This window comes from Aquila chrysaetos, chromosome 2 (genome assembly GCF_900496995.4).
Source record: "Aquila chrysaetos chrysaetos chromosome 2, bAquChr1.4, whole genome shotgun sequence".
In the NCBI taxonomy this organism is placed as follows: domain Eukaryota; kingdom Metazoa; phylum Chordata; class Aves; order Accipitriformes; family Accipitridae; genus Aquila; species Aquila chrysaetos.
Genome location: NC_044005.1, coordinates 45,647,193 through 45,668,397, shown reverse-complemented (window position 1 = coordinate 45,668,397; position 21,205 = coordinate 45,647,193). Strand labels below are relative to the sequence as shown.

The window sequence follows — 21,205 nt, the reverse complement described above, 5'->3', positions numbered from 1 at the left end:
ACGAATGTTTTCATTTGCTTCAGATTACTAAATAATAATAAGTTTTTAAAGAAACTCAGTTATGCATAAGTGTAAAAACATTTGTGTTGTCAAAAGCCAGAACAGACTTTAAAAAATATTATTAGATTATTCATATTACAAAAAGAAGTTATATGTGCAATAAACAGCAACAACTGCCAGACAAAATGATGCTTTACCGTTCTTTTTCTTAAGCAATGCATATTAAGGTCACAGCAAGAAAATGGGAACATTCAAGGCTATTGTTTTGAATAATACCTTTAATGCAGTGAGTTGAATTTAACTCCATTTAAAAACTCACCTAAAAATCTTAGTTTTCCTTGAACCAGAAATGAACCTGAAGTGGTATTTTGACATTTAAACCTGAACCAGAACAAATTGAACTAAACTGGAAAGTTTGCTGGTTGCTATTTAAGTGCATATAAAACAATATCCATCAAATAGAGAGCAAGGAGGGGGGGTAGTGTGTGGTGTTGCAAGAACTTCTTTACTACCAAATTCAGCTTTATGTTTATGAAGTGTAAAATAGTTTTTTTAGTCTTTTCACACAGTATTCCAAAAGGCTTCCACATACTGCACTGAGTAACACAAATAGCCATATCCTCATGAAATGCTACATGCACAGGTTCATTTAGTACCATTCAGATTTTTTGTTTTATTCATTACCTGTCCACAGGAAGACCTCTTCCCAAATCTCAATATATACTCATTTCTAACTTTCTTCACTCCCAATCTATGTTAGGGAAGTGCACAAAAAAATGACACTTAAAATGTAAACATTATGTCAAGATTATTTAGAACCAAATATAATGCTAAAGTTTCCTATAAAAATTCTATTCAGAAAAATTCAAGAGACTCTGCTTTCCAGATAATTTATTCTTATGATGAACTATGCATGACCCAGCACAGTTCCTTGAGCAGGATAAGATGAATCCTTGCATTACACTTTCTACTATGAAAAATAACCATATATTCCTCTCTTTCTATTCCCTTATGGAGTTACAAATTCACAAAAAGACTGTTTCTCTTTTCCCAGATGACTTTCATTTTTCTAAAAGTGATTGTTGAAGACCCTTGCCAAAAACAGGCAGTTTATAGTTTATTGATCAGGTCACCTCTACATTGGCTCTTCTTCAATATACCACAATTAAACGCATATCCAATAACTCTTTTTTCACAGTTTCTCCAGATTTGCTTGGTACAGAAGTTAAACTTACAGATCTTTTGCCTCAAAGACCAGCTTTGGAATTCTTGTAAAATAAGGTTCTATTAAATACACCACCTTCTATTTTTCTGGTACAGAGACCAATATAAGCAATAGTTACACAACAAAGTCAGTGCTATATATACACATATGAACAGGATTTGGTCCTAGTATAGAACTATAGCCAACGAAGATAAAGCTATATCCTATGAAAGAAGCACATTACCAGGGAGCAGTGTGGGTCATCACTTCACGATTCTGTTGAGGAAGCTTTCCCACATGCAATACAGGCTTTTGGGACATTTTGGCATAAGCTTTTTTCTTAGGTGTTTTTTTGTTGTTGTTAATTTGCTTGCTTATTGGTTTGGAGCATTTTACTGTTTTAAGTTATGCTTTCTTTTCTCTCCTGACCCATTCTCTCAGACTTTCTCTGCTTGACAAAAAAGCATATTATAGATCAAAACTGCTGAACGTTAGAATATAAATAAAAAGGCATGAAGCCCAATAAATCATTACAATCACAAACCATCAAAACATTCTTTACATATTCATAGTTCTGATTCTAGAAACAAAGATCATTTCAAAATGTTCAGGAGACCATTATCAATAATAAAATGAAGGGGGTGGGGAATCAACTTATTCTGACAATAAAGAAAAACTTTAGGTTCCCCCATACACTTTGCACTGCAACCAGTTCTACCAAAATGGTCCCAAAATAATTCTCATATTTGATATTAAAAAATAAAATAAAATAAAATTTTAGCAATTATGTGGTTCTTAGCTTGGTATAAAATTACTTGTCTTCCCTGCTTGCTTAGGAAAAATGTATTTTTGTAGTTCATTCCTTAATCTTGTATAATTAAATGACAGATGGGGAAAGATTAAAAAATAGCAAACAAACAAAACAAAGGAAAAAAACCAAAACCAACAAAACACAAACCCACACACACAACAGAAAAACCTAGAACCCTCTCCACAATTTAACATGAACTGGTCCAGATGAACAGGCGGAAAAAAAAGGCAAAATTCTTCTTGCCTCGAAGAACTCTGAACAAGCAGTCACACTGAGTAATCTAGCTGCTGAAGAAATATAATCAATTCATAAACACAACAATCTCTCGAGATGAAAGAAACACTTGATTGCTCATCCTAACAGGCCAAGAATTAGACTGAAATCAAAAGAAGTCACAGCACTAAGCAGAGTAACAGAATAAATTGCATTTCAGAAAAAATACTGTAGGTGCGTACAAAAAAGAAAACAGGAAAAAGCATTTGTTTATACTATGCCTGCTAAAAAGAATATAAGTTTAAAACAAACAAACAAAAAAACCACCACACAACACCTTTCCTGTGAGCATATGGGCACATAACATGCTTTTAAGGTCACTAAAGAAATGGCAGAGATTAAGATCCTGTTGAAATACAAGACACTAACAGAAGTAGCTGGCAATGACTTAGTGAGTGTCTACAGGAAAAGGAGATTTGGAAGAAGCATACATGTATGGAAGTACTAAATTGCAACAAAGTTCTGACTATTTTCTGTATCAAATTATCAGTTAAATTAATTCTTCCAATGCTTCTTTACAGCCTGTTTTGAGTCTCAGTACATACAGAGCTGGAGAAAATACATAGATTTTAAGAAATCACACAAAACCTACTGCTTGTATTTGGCCCTAGAAAAAGATCTCACGCTCTCTCCCATCAACTCCATCTCCAGATGGTATGTTTACAACCATTACTAGATTATGAAAAAATTAATGCAAAGGAATAAATGAAATGCAGGCAATAAGCAATCTTTTGATATAGGGCAAATGGGGAAAACCCTCAAGTACTGCCAAATTTGAGGGATTTGCAGAGTTCAAGCCTGAAAGATCATTGCTTTAAAAAGGCACATGGAAGAAATAAAAGTAGAGTGAGGGGTGGAGAGTGTATGTTATTAAGATACTCTATGAAGCCATTAGAATGCATGAACTGCTTTCCACTGATTTTCTGAAGAGAGCTGGAGTTTTCCTTTTTCTTGACCTTGCTTTGTGCTATGCTCCCTGCTCTAGTGAGGCATCAAAATAATAATCCACTCTAATATATGTTGCTGTAAAATGCTCCCAAACTCAGAGATTAATTCACACTGGTCACATCCTAGCAACATTCCCCAGAATACTGCTTTTGTACTGAACAGCCAAAACTAAATACAAGCTGCTAGCTGAAAAATCTAGGGATCAATTGAACAGTTGTGATTTAGTAGTACGTTCAGAGTACATGTAAATGCCATTACTTTTGACTTAAAGCGTACGCTTCAGAACAGAAGCAGTTTTCAGAAATGCACCATTTCAAGTATATCGTGAAGCACTGACGTAGAATGTATGTTTGATTTTCAGTTTTTGCAAAATAACTTCAGAAGTATCAGCACTAAGTAACTTTTCCCCTCTAACAGAGCTTAGTAATTCAGGTTCATCATACAAATAATTTCATATCATAACACATTTTAAGAATTATCTATTAGTCAATAGCAAGAATTATGAATTGAAAAACAGATTCCAGGTATATGCAAATTAGTTTTCTGGAATATCCCGGGAAAAACAGGAAACAACATTATAAAACAGTAAGAAAACATGGAGATCAGCAGACTGAAAACAACTAGATGATTGTTTGAATGGAAGCAGTGGGACAAAATTAGCATAAGCATCTTTAATCTGGATGTTAATTTAAAATAGAAATGGTTTAGTAACAGAAAAATACAAACATCATAAAATATTTTGAGCAAAATAACTTAAGAACCTATTCTAACTCTATTGCTACACTAGAAAAAGTTTTATTCCAGAAAGCATCAGTTGTCATATTGCTGCTAATAGTGGCACATCACAGCATATTTTCACTTGGTTTTGTAAATATTCTGGCTCCTGGTCACAAAATCTTGTAACCACAGAAAAGTGCACAATACAGTTGACATTCCAGAGCCTTCTTTATCACTGCCTAAGATATGGTTAATGGATTGTTCTACAGTGCTCTGTGGGATGCCAATGACAGCATTCAGGGAATTATGAAAACTCGGAGTCCACTTCCCACAACTCCATTTGTGGCTTTTTACTGTCCCCTTTTTAAAATACCTGTGGCTCACCACACCAGTTTTCATTCTGCCACCCTCCAGAAGAAACATGAATTCTTCTCAGATGAGTGTTAGGCACATATAACAATAGCATACATCATTTTTCCATATTTGTTTGACTTCAATAACTACCAAATCACACTGAAATGAAGACAAGATAATCAAGAAGAAAGAATGCATGATACAGATGGTGCACAAAAATCACCAACTGCTGCAAGCATTGATTGACCAGCTGCACAGTGCTGAGTGGTGCTTTTGGGTCTGTGAAAAAAAGCACCTAGCTGTAAGATCATTCACTGTTACAGTTATAGGACAATCAGCAATCTCTTCGCACCCTTCAGATTACATTCATGCCAAACATGACTGCCACGTAACACCACTGACAATAAAATCAAAGTCATTTGACAATGGGGCAAAATGGAATGATTGCCCTCTGGAAGTTTGCAATCTCAGACTACCATCAGTCACTAGATGATCTACTTGAAGGGAAATATAAAGTAAATAGCTATCATCACATATAAAGAGCCACTAAAAACGACCTCCTACACAGCACTGCAACTGTAATGTGCAGGAAAAAGATCATTTTAAGACAATGGAATTTCTAAAATGTGATCAATCAAGAGGAAAGAGACATATAGCAGTTCTGCCTTCCTAAGCCAATCTTAAGTATAGAACGGAAAGGAGTACTTTTGTATGGCTAAAAAAAAATACCATCAATATTAACACGGTTGGGCAGGAAGGTGCAAAAAGCAGTCTTTTAAAAATAGGAATTTGTGAAAACATCAGCATTTTTCCTGGAAAGGCACATATTCAGTGGCAGAACTGCAATGCCAATACTCACCCTGAAGGACTCTACTTTTAGCCTGACAGGTGAAATTCTACACGGGTCTAAAGAGGAGAAAGGAGTGATACAACTACTGCATAAGGAGATGCAACATGACCCTTGAATGCGCATTTGATTGGCTGAAAAGGAGCTGGTAATGCCTTGATGCAAGGATGGATTTCACAGAATTTAATATTCCTGTTACTGTTACACATTGTATTTTACATACTAGTTGTGACAAAAATGTTACCAGTAACATGCTGACTTTGGTAAGGGTATGCGGATAACTTGTAAGCAGAGGGGAGTATGGTACTGACAAATGAACTGGGATTCCTCTGTAATACTCTAACATGTTTGTTCCCTGAGCAATAAAATGAGGTCTCAGTTCTGTTTGCAAAGCTGATGGCAATCCTTCTATCATTTTTCCATCTAATGTGGACGTTCTTCTAAATAGTTTTGTGGCACTGCCTCTAATACATCATGCCTCCCATCTCTGCTTGCCAAGTAGCCTTTTTACCACCAGAGAAGCTCGGAAAATCATTTCCTAAGCTATGTCTTCCCTTCTCCTAATCAAAGTCAGTCTTTCAGGTATCTGATACCTCAACCAAAGGCCACTGACGGAAAGCAGATTTATTTAGTTCACATTAAACAAGGAGGAGTGGGGGGAAGAACACAAGTACCATTACATTTTTCCTACAAGAATCACTCCAAATTAGATCAGTTTGTTTCAGGAGTGGTTTGTTAGCACCCTCAAGAAAACTGTATACCATTTGTCATAGCTTACAGATACCAAAAGGCTGCAGCATGAACTGTTGAGTAGCTGAAGATACAAATGTAGAAACAGTGCACTAAAAATGGCAAAAATCGTAGCGGCAGTGGTGATTATGGCTAGTGTATGATACTGAAGGCAATCATGGCAAGCATTGTACTTGGCACCAGTGAGACCATACCTCAAATACTGTGTTCAGTTTTGGGCCCCTCACTACAAGGAAGATGTTGAGGTGCTGGAGCACATCCAAAGAGGAGCAAGGAAGCTGTTGAAGGGTCTAGAGCTCAAGTCTTATGAGGAGAAGCTGAAGGAACTGGGGTTGTTCAGCCTGGAGAAAAGGAGGCTGAGGAGAGACCTTATCACTCTCTACAACTACCTGAAAGGAGGTTGTAGTGAGGTGGGTGTCGGTCTCTTCTCCCAAGCAACAAGGATAGGACAAGAGGAAACTGCCTCAAGTTGTGCCAGGGGAGATTTAGATTGGTTATTAGGAAAAAATTCTTCACCAAAAGTGTTATCAAGCATTGGAACAGGCTGTCCAGGGAAGTGGTTGAGTCACCATCCCTGGAAGTATTTGAAAGACATGTAGACAGGGCACTTAGGGACATGGTTTAGTGGTGGACTTGGCAGTGTTACATTAACAGTTGGACTCAATGACCTCAAGGATCTTTTCCAACCTCAATGATTCTATGATTCTACGGCACAGACAAGGCATCTGCTCAAAACTTTTCTGAAACAGCACAAGAAGGGGGGAAAAAAAAAAAGGGGGGGGGGAAGAAATGCCTTTTGTACCATTCATATTTCTAGTTCACCACCTAAATCTGGCTTAAAAATCAGTCAGTTTGTCCAACTAATTATTATCTTGCTTTCAAAGAGTATTTCAGATCTCCAATGTATTTTATTTTTATGCCCTTGGTTGTGACATATTTTTGTTTGCAATTAATTGATTTGGTAATACATAACCAGAAATTCTACCTGGTTGCCAGAACACAATAGCTTATTTAATTTCATGGGCTTTTTATGGCCAACTAGGTTTTTAAGAAGTTTTGAGAGCTAGTTCTTTCCTTTCCTTTTCTTATCACGTACTCAGTGCTACAAACAGAAGATGTTGCCAAGGAGGGGAGGGAAAATGTCAAGCTTCCACAAGAACATAGAAACAATAAATAGAAGCTACCTCCCTGAACTCACTTCACCCATTCGTCAGGCCTCATGTTGGTATCCAAAGTCTCCTTGCTTTCTCTAAGAGTCTGTATCCCCTGGTACGTCCCCTTTCAGTGAATTAATTTTCACAGATGTTACTATGGTACCCTTTTCTGAGTATTGAAAGAAATCCACTTTCTGGTAATAATGTTCCTAATGTATTCCAAACAGAGATAGCATGAAACTGCATCAGAAAGTCAAAACCATGAACAGCAGCACCGGCATTTTAGTTATTCTCTTTTCCTCTTCTGGTAGAAGCTACCTTACCACCCAACCTTTCATCCCTTTCTTGGTTCCCTTCTTGTATAACTATGATATACACAGAGGTATTCCTGCAAGTACTCAGCAGATGGGGTTGCACATTTTTTCTGCCCAGTGGAAGGACAAGAGGCAACAGACACAATTTGGAAGACAGTAAATTCCAGCTCAATTAAAAACAAAACAAAAAAAAAAAAAAAAAAAAAAAAAACACAACTTATGAGGATTGTCAAACACCAAAGTAGGTCTCAGGTGATGTGGAATCTCCATTCTTGAAGATATACAAAGCCAGACTTGAGCAAGCTGCTCTAACAGAAGCTGCTATTGAGGGGCTGGACTAAATGGAAATCCCTTCCAACCAGCATGATTCTACAATTCACACCCACTGAAAAGATCCATGCAGTTTACATTACACAGACTACAGCATGAAAAAAGTTACTTAAAACACATTGGTTAATTTTAAAGACAACATCTTGATTCCAATCACAGTAACCATTAGGCAACTGAAATTGTAGCCAATTGCTGACAAAACACACTGTGAGGAACATCAATGAAAGATTATTTCACAAGACAGGGAATGTGGCATCTACAGAGTGAAACAATGTTAGCAGGAGACTTTTTTCATTTACAAAACAATTTTGTTTAAATACTAGAGTTGGCTTTATCAGCAAAAGCTGAATTTTGAAACTGAGACATGCAAAGCTACCTGTCCTGGTTTCAGCTGGGATAGAGTTAATTTTCTTTCTAGTAGCTGGTATAGTGTTATGTTTTGGGTTCAGTATGAGAAGAATGTTGATAACACATTGATGTTTTCAGTTGTTGCTAAGTAATTTTTAGACTAAGTCACAGATTTTTCAGCTTCTCATGCCCAGGGCACAAGGAGTTGGGAGGGGACACAGCCAGAACAGCTAACCCCAACTGGCCAAAGGAATATTCCATACCATGTGATGTCATGCCCAGCATATAAACTGGGGGGAGTTGGCCTGGGGGAGATCGCTGCTTGGGAACTAAATGGGCATTTAGTGCTCAGCGAGTGCTGAGCAATTGCCTTGTGCATCACTTGTTTTGTATATTCAAATCCTTTTATTATTATTGTAATTTTATTATTATTATTATCATTATTAGTTTCTTCCTTTCTGTTCTACTAAACTGTTCTTATCTCAACCCATGAGTTTTACCTTTTTTTTCTTCCCAATTCTCTCCCCCAACCCACTGGGTGGGGGGAAGGGAGTGAGCGTGCAGCTGCGTGCTGCTTAGTTGCTGGCTGGGTTTAAACCACAACACTTCCATAAGCAAGTGTTATTCCTACAAGCAAACTGTTGAATTGTGGGCTTTGCTACAAATCTACATTCTTCCTATTTCAATAAATTGTTTTTAAAATCATGGCCATATCACAAAGAGGTTTTTAATAAAAAGCCTATTTAAGTTCAGCCACTTACAAGCCTATTTTTATATAGTACAAACGAAGGCTAATCGCAGTAATCACAATGCTTTCTGAAATTTTTGTTGAACTAAGTATTGCTAGGGTTAATTCAAAAAGCCTTCAGCGGGGGGGGGGGGGGGAATTTGTTTATACAGACTTTATTAATACTGTCTCCAGCATAATCTGACAACCCATAAATTGATCACTGAAATCCAATGTTCGTTGAAACTTTTTCCTGTTTTTTTGCATCAGAACCACACACTTTGTCCAAGGTCATGCATATATTTTACTAAAGCCATCCATGTGATGCAAACACATTAAATGAGAGAGAATGAATGATTTCCAGATAAATTGCTCAACCAGTTAGTTACCAAACATGTCTGTTCTCAGCTCTTACCAATGCCCTTTCATATAGGATTAAAGTACAAATCTTCAAAACTTCTCAAGTAACACCTCAATAGAATAGGCTTCTTAAAACTCTAGAATGCGATACACTTTCCCAGGATCTGAATGATTCTTATAGCTCTTTTCTAAACCCCTTCCTGCTTCCTAAGATTATTTCTGAAGACTAGACCTCCAACCTAGCTGTAATATACCCACCATAGTCCATTAATATTGTACACAGCAGTAATACCACCTCCCCTCCATCTCTGCTGCTGGTTGTTTTATTCAAAAATACTATCTCTAACCCGTAAGTGCAATCTACAATATTAGTCTCTAGACCTGGGATCACGCATTTGGCTCTATCCAAATACAAGTTCCTCAAGTAAGTTCAAGTTGCCAAGCAATTTAACAGTTAGTGATCACTTTGTATCATTAAAATTACTGTAACTTTAAAACTACAACTTTTAGAGATTGATTAGGAGCAATATATCTCCCCAAGAGCCAGCAAAGACAATGACCAAGAACCCCCTGCCATGCAGCCTTAAGGGAACCTTCCTTAGGGTTTGAAAGTTCCCTGTTTGCTGACAGTTTTTTTGGGTTCATTAACCGTAATTTTAATACAGTTAACATGAGTTACAACAAATATCTTTAGGAAAAATCCATCTGATTAAAGGACAGTATTCATCAGGAACAATTTCAAGTGAATCACCCTATAATTAACCTATGTCTTGATCTATTGTTTTCTACATACTAGCAAGGCATCCAATTATTCTCATTCCCTTTAGACTTGGGTTATTTCTACATTTGTTTAAAAACAAGAGGTAAAAAAAAAAAAAAAAAACCCAAGACTGAAGTGCAACAAAAATTAAATTAAGATTATCCTATGGTAACAGGTTCTATCAATTTCTGAAGTGTTTATTAGCCACCATTTAACATAAATCAAAGACAGACACAAAAAAAGTACTGAATTATCAGTGTAGTATGATTACATCATTAAAAAAAAAAAGGCAAAGCCAAAACAACTGCAGAATATTTCTATTTTGTAGATGTAGCCTTGGCATTTATCCACATCCTGTTCTTCTCTCCATGACAACTACAATTTCTTCTAATAAACAACAAAAACTGGGCAAGACTAACGCCCCCAGTCTACCATTTTATCTACAATTTCTTCTAATAAACAACAAAAAGTGGGCAAGAGTAACACCCCCAGTCTATCATTTTATCCAAAATGATAATATTAGGTAAAAATTCATAACACCCAGATAATTTCATGAGAATTGGCTATACCAACTCTCTGTATTTCATATTAAAAAAAAACCACAAAAACCCTGTGACATAGTTCCTCACCTATTTAACTGCAGGAACTTGTGAAGCAGGAAACATATTCCAGACAAAATAGACTTCTTGTCTGGCTATTTCCTCTGATCTTGTCTTCTTAAACAATTAGTCAACAAGTAGTTTTAGTTTAATGTAACAGTTTAAGACATTTAAAATGGTATAGATTATCAATTATACTTGAAATTTGATTTGTGAGGCACTATAAAAATATTACTAATTTATAGCCAAATAATTTCTACGAGGTTACCATCTCTAATTCTGCCAAATTTACAGTCAATGTTTTAGATTTGGACTATTTAAGTTTAAAATTAGATGCATTCAAGATCAGAAGTTAATTGGTCCATTGGAAGAAAATATTTAAGCTAAAAAAAATTTCAAAATACAAAACTTACTGTAATATGCAGAAAGAGATTCTATGGTGCTTCTGGGCATCTTTTGCAAAAAGCTGTTCTCCCCATGCTCCACTCATAAAGAGATAGCCAATTGAGAAAAAAAAATGGCTAGAAACTAGACATTAAATCATAAAATATAATAAGGTTATCAGAAGGTTATTAGACCACCCCTCTCCTCTAAGATGAGATCACACATGCTCATGTGTCTTACTACTTTTTATGAAATTTCAAAGACAGCCATATGCTCTTCCCAGTCTATTGCAGTGCTTCACAAGACACACTGCATTAATCTGCACCGATAAAAATGTAAGCTTATTAGATTTTGTAGTGTTCCAAAAGACCTAGAACAGCAGCACTTACTCTCTGTATTAAATCAGCCTCGATTTTTTCAACCTCTCCTCATACGTCTTGGATCCAGTGTTCTGATCATCGGTACTTTGCCTTCTGGACTCTCCAATTTGGCAAGGTAATTTTGATTTGTTTGCATGTATTAAGTGCATGGCGCAAAACCAGACACAATGAGATTGTTGACTCCACTTCTAACCTAAGCTGAGCAGAGGGATTTACGCAGTGTTTTATGACAGTGCTTCCATTTATTTATCCTGGTATGATGTTAAATTTTCAGAACTTTTTTTGTGCATGATACTGTTGACTTAAGGTCAGCTCTTAACTCGCAATCTTTTTCTTCAGAACTCTCAGCCATTCCTTATTCTGTACTTGCCTATTTTATTTTTCTTTAATTTAAAAGCAGTATTTTAAACTTGCCCTTAATGGCTTGTATCCCATTTTTCCCAGATCATTCTAATTTGTTGGTTCATGTTAAATTCTAATCCCATCTTCCAAATTCTCTGCAGTCTCTCAGCCTTCTATCATTTTTCACTGCAGTAAACATGCAAGTCAATGGATACATTAGTAACCTCTTTTCTTGAGAGGTTTGAAAGACTGTTGTTTGGACTGCTGCATCATAACTGACTTACATAGAACGCACTTTTAATAAGGAATATATTTCAGAGAGCCAGCCAAGCAATAAGCCATCTTTCAAACAAGAATCCAAGCTAAATGACTACCAGAATAAAACAGTGAATGGAAGACGAATGTTAGAACAAGAAACAGACTTTGCTGATCCTCAGGTGAGGGGGGAAATAGTAAGCAAGACAGACAGTAGATACTCCAGAAACACAGAGGGATGGTCCACCTTTGATCCTGATAAAAAGGGCAGGGCTAGATCAGCAACATACCCTTCTGAAAAGATACTTTCCTTTTCCATCAGGAATCATATGTTGATCTATTTAGATATGTAGAAATAAAAAATATCTATCCAAGATTTCAGGTGCCCCTACAATAAACCTTACAACTCAAAGGCTTTTTGCAGAGATTAGTTTATCTTCAAAAGCCTATCACAGATAAATCTAACTTACAGTATGTCCTAGAAAGGATAAGAAAGTGTTTTAGAATGTAATAAAAAATGCCTAGTTGATCTTCCTTTTTTAATAAACTACAAAACCACAGTTCATAGATGGAAAGGATTAGACCAAGCGTGAAATATGATGGGGGAAAAAAAAAGGGAAAGACTACCATGGGAACGTTTTTACATGTGAGAAACACCAAGAAAAAATATTAAATAGGTAGATGGATTAAATACAGTTTTTCCCACCCAGACTCTGATAGCAGAAAATAGTTCCAAATGCAGTTTGTTACGCAATCTGACAGGAAGCAGGAACCCAACACAATCCACAGATTGCATAAGCAAGTAATATGGGAACGGTATCGCCTTCGCTCTATTACTTAGTTACTTGCCTCAACCTACCAGCACTAACTAGATCTTACCTAGCTACTGAGCTCTAATCAGCCTTCCTCCACTGCTCAATCTCCCTTAGTAGTTGAGCAATGCACACAAAACCACTGGCTTAACTAGTGCTCCAGACACTGCAGTTTATAGACCTGCACAAATCCTCTTAATTATCCTCCCACACAAATTGGACAGAAAAGGCAAAAAGAGGTTGCATGTAGTTCTCAACCACTGCGCTTCGTCCTTGCTAAAAGAAGGACTGCATCTCACGAAAGATGCAACCATCGCCACAGTGTACAGACAAATCAAGGTAGGGTGAACACAGTACAAAATGAAGTATAAAAACTAAGTATAAGCAAGCATATATGCATGCATCCAGGCTCACAGATAAACCAAAAAAAATTTTTCATTTACAAAACTGTAAACTAACATACAGACAAATTGCTGTATTATGTAACACCATGTACAAGGGACCACCCAATTCTGATAAGAAGTGAGGTTTGGACAAGTCATACAAATTCTTCATATGTACTCTTCCTTCATCTCCAGGGCCTGGAGCACGCAGATATTCACATGGGGCTGGGCTGGGGCAGGGAAAGACTATTACAGATTTTCTAGTCCTCTGCTAAGATTTTTTCCCTCTGAGTCATTGTTTCTATTCAGTATCGACAGGTCACTCCTGCCAACAGCAATGGCTGGAAGGGATGTGGTGAGATTAGCCAGTTCTAGTCTAAAGCTCTCACAGAAGCCACACCTGTTCTTCTCTAAAGTCAAATCATCCATTTCCAGTCCAACAACTTTTAACACAGCGTTACCACAAACTGCTGGACAGATCCACTGACTGGCTGCTGCCTAAAGGGACAGGTTATGCCCCCGCACTCTTTGCTCCTGCCTCCAGAGTCTCATTTCTTCCTTTAACACTTTCTGAATGCTTATCTGAGCTGATCCAACCGACAAACCAAGAAACAAAACTAGCCACCTTTTTGCTGGGTTTGCAAGATAAATCAGTTAATCAGTTTCAGCAGAGGTCAGATATGGAGAAGAGCAGGGTTCAGGAAATGGAAACAACCCCTTTCAGCAACAGTAAGCAGTTACAACAGATAACCCAGTTTCAAGAAACCCAACTGGAAACAGGATGCTTGGAAAGCTACCACCATATTCTTTGTTCTGTCCTGGCCATGAGGTCCTCAGAACATCATTTTAAATCCCACATTTTCTTTTTTTCCTTTTTTTTTTTAAACCATTCATTAAATTCTTAAGCTAACAAAGTACTTCAAGAGTTAAAACTGTATAAATAAATAATAAATTAAGAGTACTTCAGATGTCTTCAGCTTGACAACCATTACTGAAGTTGGGTGAACAGTGAAAGCATCTCATCTGCAACAAATTTGTTTGAGCTGTTAGTCTAATTTGTTCAACTGTGAAAGTTTCTATAACTTTCACAACCTTCTTACCTTTACCGTAATTAACAATACTGATCATAACAGTCTTTTCTACAGTTGCATCAAAAAAGAACAACATCACAACTTGCTTGGTCTCCAGGTTCACACCTGAATTCACATTTCAGTGAAGTTCACTTCATTCTTTAATCAACTTCTCAAAAAGAATAGAGTTACTATTCTTCTAAGATTTATCTTTTATGATACATTTATTTAAATTAGTATTATGGTACTTGGATAGACCTTCAAAAACATAAGAATCTGTAGTATTAAGTTTTCAATACTCATCACCATTTGAGAAAATCTAGCACTGGATCTAGGATATCCCAGAGCACACATTAAAGCCACAACAGCTTGCTTAGTTACAGCTCTCAGAGAAACTTCATGGAATAGGGCCTGTGCCCAACTTCTACAGAAGTACTGCTTGTCTCTGAGCAATACATGTAATATCTGCGATACAGATGAAAGGGCCCAAAAATACTGCCAAAGAAGAAGGGCTTTGTACATAAGACAGAAGGTACATAATGTATCTATCCAAGAACTTCTCTTTTTAGAGGTGAGAGGCAAAGAGGAGAAGGGAAAATAATGGGTGTAAGGAGAAAAGAAAGGTGAAACGAGTGTCTGATTGACCCAATTTTCTCAGTGATGTGACATAAAAGCAAAGGACCTGACCTCTCTTTTGCAAAATTTGCTTCTTCCAGCTGACAAGGATTTATCAACAGAAGAGCAGTTTTCAGTTGCTGTTTAAGTAGCACAAGTCTTCATCTAGATTCTTTACACCTAGTTTTTGTCCCAGTGGAGGCAACATCACAGAGGAAGAGAAGTACTTACCTACCAGCAATAATTATTTTTCAAATTAACACTTTTGGGGACTCTTCTTCCTCACTTTCATTTTGAAGCCTAGGTAATTCTCTGAAAGTAGAAGAGGAAAAGAAGATCATTAGTTTTTATCCTTTTTTTATCTTTATCCATGTTTTCATCCTTTGACTATTAAATGCAGCATTCGAGAGATGCATGCAAATGCTCTTATTAGAAATATTGCTCAGAATTTTATGTGATTTGTGATCAGATTTCTTGTAGCAAAACTCTTACGAAAACAGACATTTATACATATGAACAACCTCTATTTATACTGAGGTTGAAAAAAATAGAAACTCTCTGCTTCATTGCCAAAAAAACCAACAAAGGTTAAGTATAGACCCTCAAGTCATCTGTGAAAATGAATTAAGAAAACAAGGGGGGAAAAAAGCAGTGGATTCATTCTTGGGATATATATAGCCAGGCTCTAGGAAAAAAAAAAACACTGAGAAAAATTATGGGATCAAGATCCTAAAACCAGATGCCAAAAATTAAAATAGTAAACTCCTGAAACTGAAATAGTTGCCACATGGAAAAGAATAGGCTCTACCTTTAAAACAGATGTAAGCAAATTAACTTAGTTTGTACCACTTGTTTATTTATGTTTTTGTACATAACATAACATACACAGTAGACCATATATGACATAGTAGATTGCTTTAAACAAATTCTTACTTTTGGATTATCAAGGCATGGAGTTACTACATCATTTTATAACAGTGGTCTCACTAATTCTGAATGGCTGTATACTACTGAACTAAGTGTTGATTCTTGGCCATTTAACAGAAAAGCAATCAAAAGCTGCACATATCAGACTCTGAAACAGCAATAAATTGGATGTTGAAAAGCTAATTTGTGAACCTGACTTCAAGGAAAGGGATAAAACTGGGGAAGAAAAATAAATAGGAAACCAATTAAAGCAACAATAGTACCAGGAATAGGAGTGAAGAGAAAATGATAAATGCTTCAGATAATTGTCTTTTACTGCAGTGAGAATTCTGCCAAATTAATCTTATTTTTGAATGAAAATTAAGTGACTTTATATTTCGAAGAGAAGCTTCAGCAGCTGTACTGTTAAATGAACAAGGTGAACTGGCAACTCTAAAAATCTCAAAAGCAGCAACAGTGATAAAAATAAAAACCCCCTGAATTCTGTATTTTCTTTTTCATGTAATAAATTATTTAAAATAATCAGCACCTACAAGGTCAGAGCCCATGAACTTTCAAAAATGGAACGCCTGAGGGAAAGAGTGAGATAGCCTATTTTCATTTTCATTTGAGATTGATAGTTTGGGTATACTGAAGCTAAGGCGACACTAAATAAAAAGGATATAGCTTTTCCTGTGATAAAGGATCTCAGAAATCCAAACAAAAAAATACAACACTGTTACCCCATGTATAAAAAGTACCATCAGAGTTTTAGCTTTCCAGAAAAACTAAACTAGTTCTTTTATTGTACCTCTTATCAAATCAGTTACACTACCTGTTCCACAAAAAGAGGTGAAACTACCAGCTGAAGGTAAGTCAGGAAGCCAAGCAAAAATGAATATGGAGCCCCCCTGTTCCAAGAGCTAGCCTTACAGTGAACCCATTAGAGCACAGTCTAGAATGATGGTTACTTTTAATTTTCTATGAAACATTATGCTGTATCTTCTTACAAGTCCATATTTGCAACCCCAATAACAGGTAGAAGGTAGCATATTATGTGAGCCATATATATGAAAAAACAGATTTAGACAGATTGGCTCATAGTAAACGTGAAGTGGAAATGTTTACATTTCATATAATGAAAAAAAACTACCACTAAATTTAGAAGTTGATTTATCTGTGAGCCACAGAATTACAGGCAGTACCAAAAGGCCAGAGTCCTACAAGGCTAGGCAATTCACCATGCCCTACAAAAAGCTCCCCAGAATTTTAAAATATGGTATCCTAAAACATATAAAAACACACACAGAACAATAAAAAGAAAGCATGAATATTTGGGTCTTTTTTTCCCACACTAACGTACCATCGGAGTGAAGTAGCTATTTAACAGTTCTTGACAAAGTGGAGGGGAAAAAAAACAAAGTTCCAATGTAGTTTACACCTCTCCTCCAGGAAAATTTGTCCACAACATGAATAATTAAAAAAAAAAGTAAAATTACAAAACAGTGAAACGTTAAGTTGGTTTAACATAAAACAGTCCAGTCTAGCCTGGTCAAGTCGTTTGTAGCTCCACTTAACAGATTCTACCCGTATGACAATGAAATTTTAATCTGAGTTCCAATTACTGTTTTGCAACCAACTATGCACTCAGTTTAGAATATATTCTTGTAGCCCATAGTTTGCTCAGAGTAACTCACAAAAAAGTAACAAATGCTGTACTGAAATCAAGATGCAGGAGACCAGCAATTTTTTTTTTTTTCCATCCATAAATCTATTACTAAGAGGAAAGAAATAAAGCCCCTTGTTTTAAGATCATCACAACTAATGTAAAGTGACTGTCTATTCCAGCATCTTTTTATGGAACTGTGGAAAAAAATAGTCAACCTACTCCAAGTCATTCAAAACTTTAAAACTACCAAAAAGCTTACAATTTTCCAGCCTAATATCACTAATATATCCCTGAAAACAGAATTCTACCTATAATATAAAAACTACAACTATTTAAAAAAAAATCTTTGCATTTGTTGTTCAATCACCTCAACAGTATTTACAAATATCACTAGATTAATTAAACAGTGGTGCCTTCCAGATAAATCTGCCCCTCTTGCAGAGATCTTTTTGGAGATAAAGGTCATGAAGTGACCTTGCAGATTGGAAATTTTAGATGTATGCCCAATTCTGACTTTGAATTGCTGGGTGAACGTGGACTAGTCACTACCTTTCATTTTTAGAAAAATTAATCTATTTATATTTTCCAGTCTTAAGATAAGAGAGAATGTGGTTTTCTAATGGAGAAACAGTTATTTAGCTAAAAAACTAACATTTCTCTTATACCCATCAATCCCTTTATTTGATATCATTGTTAGTTGCTGATACTAAGCAAGTTTCCTTAAACAAATATGAAAAGAAAGAACATCCCAGTGGAAGAGAGGGAAAAATAATCTTTTTAATACATATATTAAAAAAGATAGATATATATGTAAGATTATCTATACATATTTTATATATCTTTTTTCTTAATATTTTTTTTTTTTTTCAGTTTAAGATTCCTTACTGCTAAGAGCTAAAGAAAAGCTGGAATATACACAATTCATAATATGCAAGGACCAAAGCCAAATCACCTAGCTTCTACTGCATGCAGAAGAAAGGCTCTCGGGAATTAGCTGTTTTGCAGTGAAGTGCACAGGATTCTTTCTGCAGTTCAATTTTGTAGAGAAGGTTCCCCTTCAAACAAGCTTTGACTACCACAGGTTTGAGAAGGACATACAATTCTTCAATGAAATTCTATTTTAATCAAACAAGATACAGATTTGGAAGCATTATTCTTCAAAATTCCTCAAAACAAGCCTAAAAGACAGAGATTTCCTTACACTTGTTTTTCCCTATCAGACAAAACTTTGCCACTTTGAGATTGTTCTAAGAGTACACCATTTTTAATGGCACAAATAATAATTAGGAGCAAAATTCAGTATCATTAAGTGTTTATCCTTACCAGAAGGAAATATAAAACAGTTGCTATAAGGTATAAAGTCCCTTCATGATATTGAAATTTTCACACATAATGTTTTCTCAAGGCATAAATCAAGAACAGTCAACAAAACTGATATAGTACACAGACTAGTACATAATCCCCTGATTTCTTTCATGGACATATTAAAGGGCCAAATTAAGAATTGAGTTTTTAAAAACATCCCAAATATAAACACATTTTTAACCTATTCACTTGCTAGGAGGTAGGTCACCCAAAATGTAATAAACCAATGTGACACTGTGCAGTTCTCAAGTTCTTTCCTGCTCCCCTCCTTCAAGACACATTGGTCCAACCACTTGACTAATTTTTCCCTTTTATTTAAAAAATATGTGACCCTACTAGCTGACACATCCCAATATTCCCAGAATACAGGTCACTGTTGTTCAGTGTCCCCAGCCCTACATTTTTCACTTTACAAAGTTTCATCTATGCTACAGTGTCACTGCTAATACATTACACACTTGCATGCATAGTGCAAATTTGGGGAAAATTTGGGAAAACACTGCAATCACTGGACCTCTCTTAGCTCTCTCAAACCCAGGAAAACATATGCTATGTTTCTTTTCCCCAGAGTCCCACTTCTTCTCAGCCATGTGAAGTGCCATCTGTGCTTCCCAGCCTGACAAGCTAAAAATCTGCTGTCATTCATATCACCAGTGAGCAAATTAAAGGCAAAGACTGTCCTCTTTAATAAAATAACAAGACTTATGAATGGCAATCTAGATCTCAGCTCCAAAGCGATGAGTGGCAAGCATGGTTAGTTAAAGGGTCATAGGGAAGAAAAGGTGGAATACTTGGTCTACTTGGTATACCTGGTCTGAGATCCAGAATGCAACAGAAGCCAAACACTCCACATAACATTAAAATGAGAAACTTACAGTGAGAAGGAAAGTGTAGATCTCCTATAAATTACCAAACAAGAAAATTTAAGTGGATGAGGGTTTGGAGGGACTGTTGAGAGAGGTTGTTTGCTTCTTTTTGGTTCTTTTGTTTTGTTGTTTTGGGTTTTTTTTCTAGACAGCTAGCAGAATCATTCAAAGCACAAGACTTAATGACTTACTGGACAGGCCTTTCAGGAAGCAGATCATAGATATAACCGAGTTAACCTCTAACTGGTAACTGGCTTGACTATTGGCTTTATGAAAGTTAACCTGAAAGGTTACATCAATATACTAACATCTGAAACTTTCCCAGACACCGAAATACAAATCAGCATGTTAGAACAAGCCCTGAAATACTTTTGATAAAGGCCAGCTGCACTCTTCCAACCTCTGGGAACAGTCTGAAGGTTATCACATGGCCAGGAAAACTTCCAAACAGTACTGCACATGCAGCTACCTGTTTTGAAGGCTAAGAGATTAACAGAAAGGACAAATCTCAATCCATGCCAGCTGTCCTCAATACCAGACAATTGGCCACTTTCTTAGTGTTGATGCAGCCAAAAGGGATTTGAAATCAAGCCAGCTTAAGGAAACAAAAAATAAGTGTAGATAAAGTCTAGAAGAGTACACAAAACTAAGAAAAGGGGAAAGTAGTAACCATCTTCAGAAATTTAACCAAAAGAATGAGGAAATTTGGAGGCAAGGAAACTACACAGAGAGAATGCTCTCTCCAAATACAGGCTACTGAAAGGAAAGACTGAAAAAACCTGTCAGGAAAGCCCAATTAAGAAAGTTATTAAGTGAGAATACAGACAACATGAAGAAGAAATAAAGCCTGAAATGCTGACAAAACCTGTTCTCTTGAAATAAGGTCAAGAAACTCAGTAAGAAACAAACCTGTGTTTGAATTTGAGGAAGGAAGTTGTTTATGCAGTACAGCCTCATGATTATTTGTTATGGGTTACAGTAATTAGTTCAAAAGAGAAAGCCTATCCTATCAAAAGACAAGGCTATGAATACAATGTTTGACAGTCCCAGCAAAAAAATGTAAGATCTAAATCAGCAAGCTTCACAGAAGGAAAAAGACAGTACCATGCATGTCACTGAAAAACAATACTGATGTTGAAAACACAAGAAGAAGGAACATGGCTATAAGCAAAAAAAAAAAAAAAAAAAAAAAAAATCTATTTTATTTCTATTTCTTATTTATATAAAAAAAGCTAGAGGGCCTTGCTATTAATTATGAGGGATTATTTTCAACTGTGGGATTTAATTCAGTCTATCAAACTTCAGATATAAAGGAGATAAAGTTTTTTAAAAATTATACACCTTGCTACTCACTACAAATACCAGCTACCCCTACAAATACCATTACTCAGTCTTTTAGAGTCAGAGCAATTTATATTGAAAGAGAAGTGAACACACAAGAGAAATACCAACACCAATAGAATTCCTAAGAAACCTTTATGTATGGATGGAAACAATCCATGTAGTAGCAGATTAAAAGAAACAAACAGCATCTTCTATTGTGCCTCAGATACCTACCCTGTTCTTTCCTCTCTTTTTTTTCTTCCTTCTTAAAAAGGTAAGTTCTTCAAACCTGCCCACATTGAGAAGACAGTTTGATACTGCTGTGGAAATTATAATAGG

At 36.1% G+C, this 21,205-nt stretch overlaps 1 protein-coding gene across 5 annotated transcripts in view; it reads right to left on the bottom strand.

Annotated features, from left to right (window-relative positions):
- Positions 1 to 21,205, bottom strand: part of FUT8 (fucosyltransferase 8) — a 137,325-nt gene that overhangs the window by 97,855 nt on the left and 18,265 nt on the right. For 4 of the 5 annotated variants that reach the window (XM_029999176.2, XM_029999208.2, XM_029999162.2 and 1 more), the window contains exon 2: positions 14,969 to 15,049. The gene's annotated coding sequence lies outside the window, so the exon portion shown is untranslated. The remainder of the gene's footprint in view (positions 1 to 14,968; positions 15,050 to 21,205) is intronic. The other variant, XM_029999183.2, reaches the window with a different exon arrangement.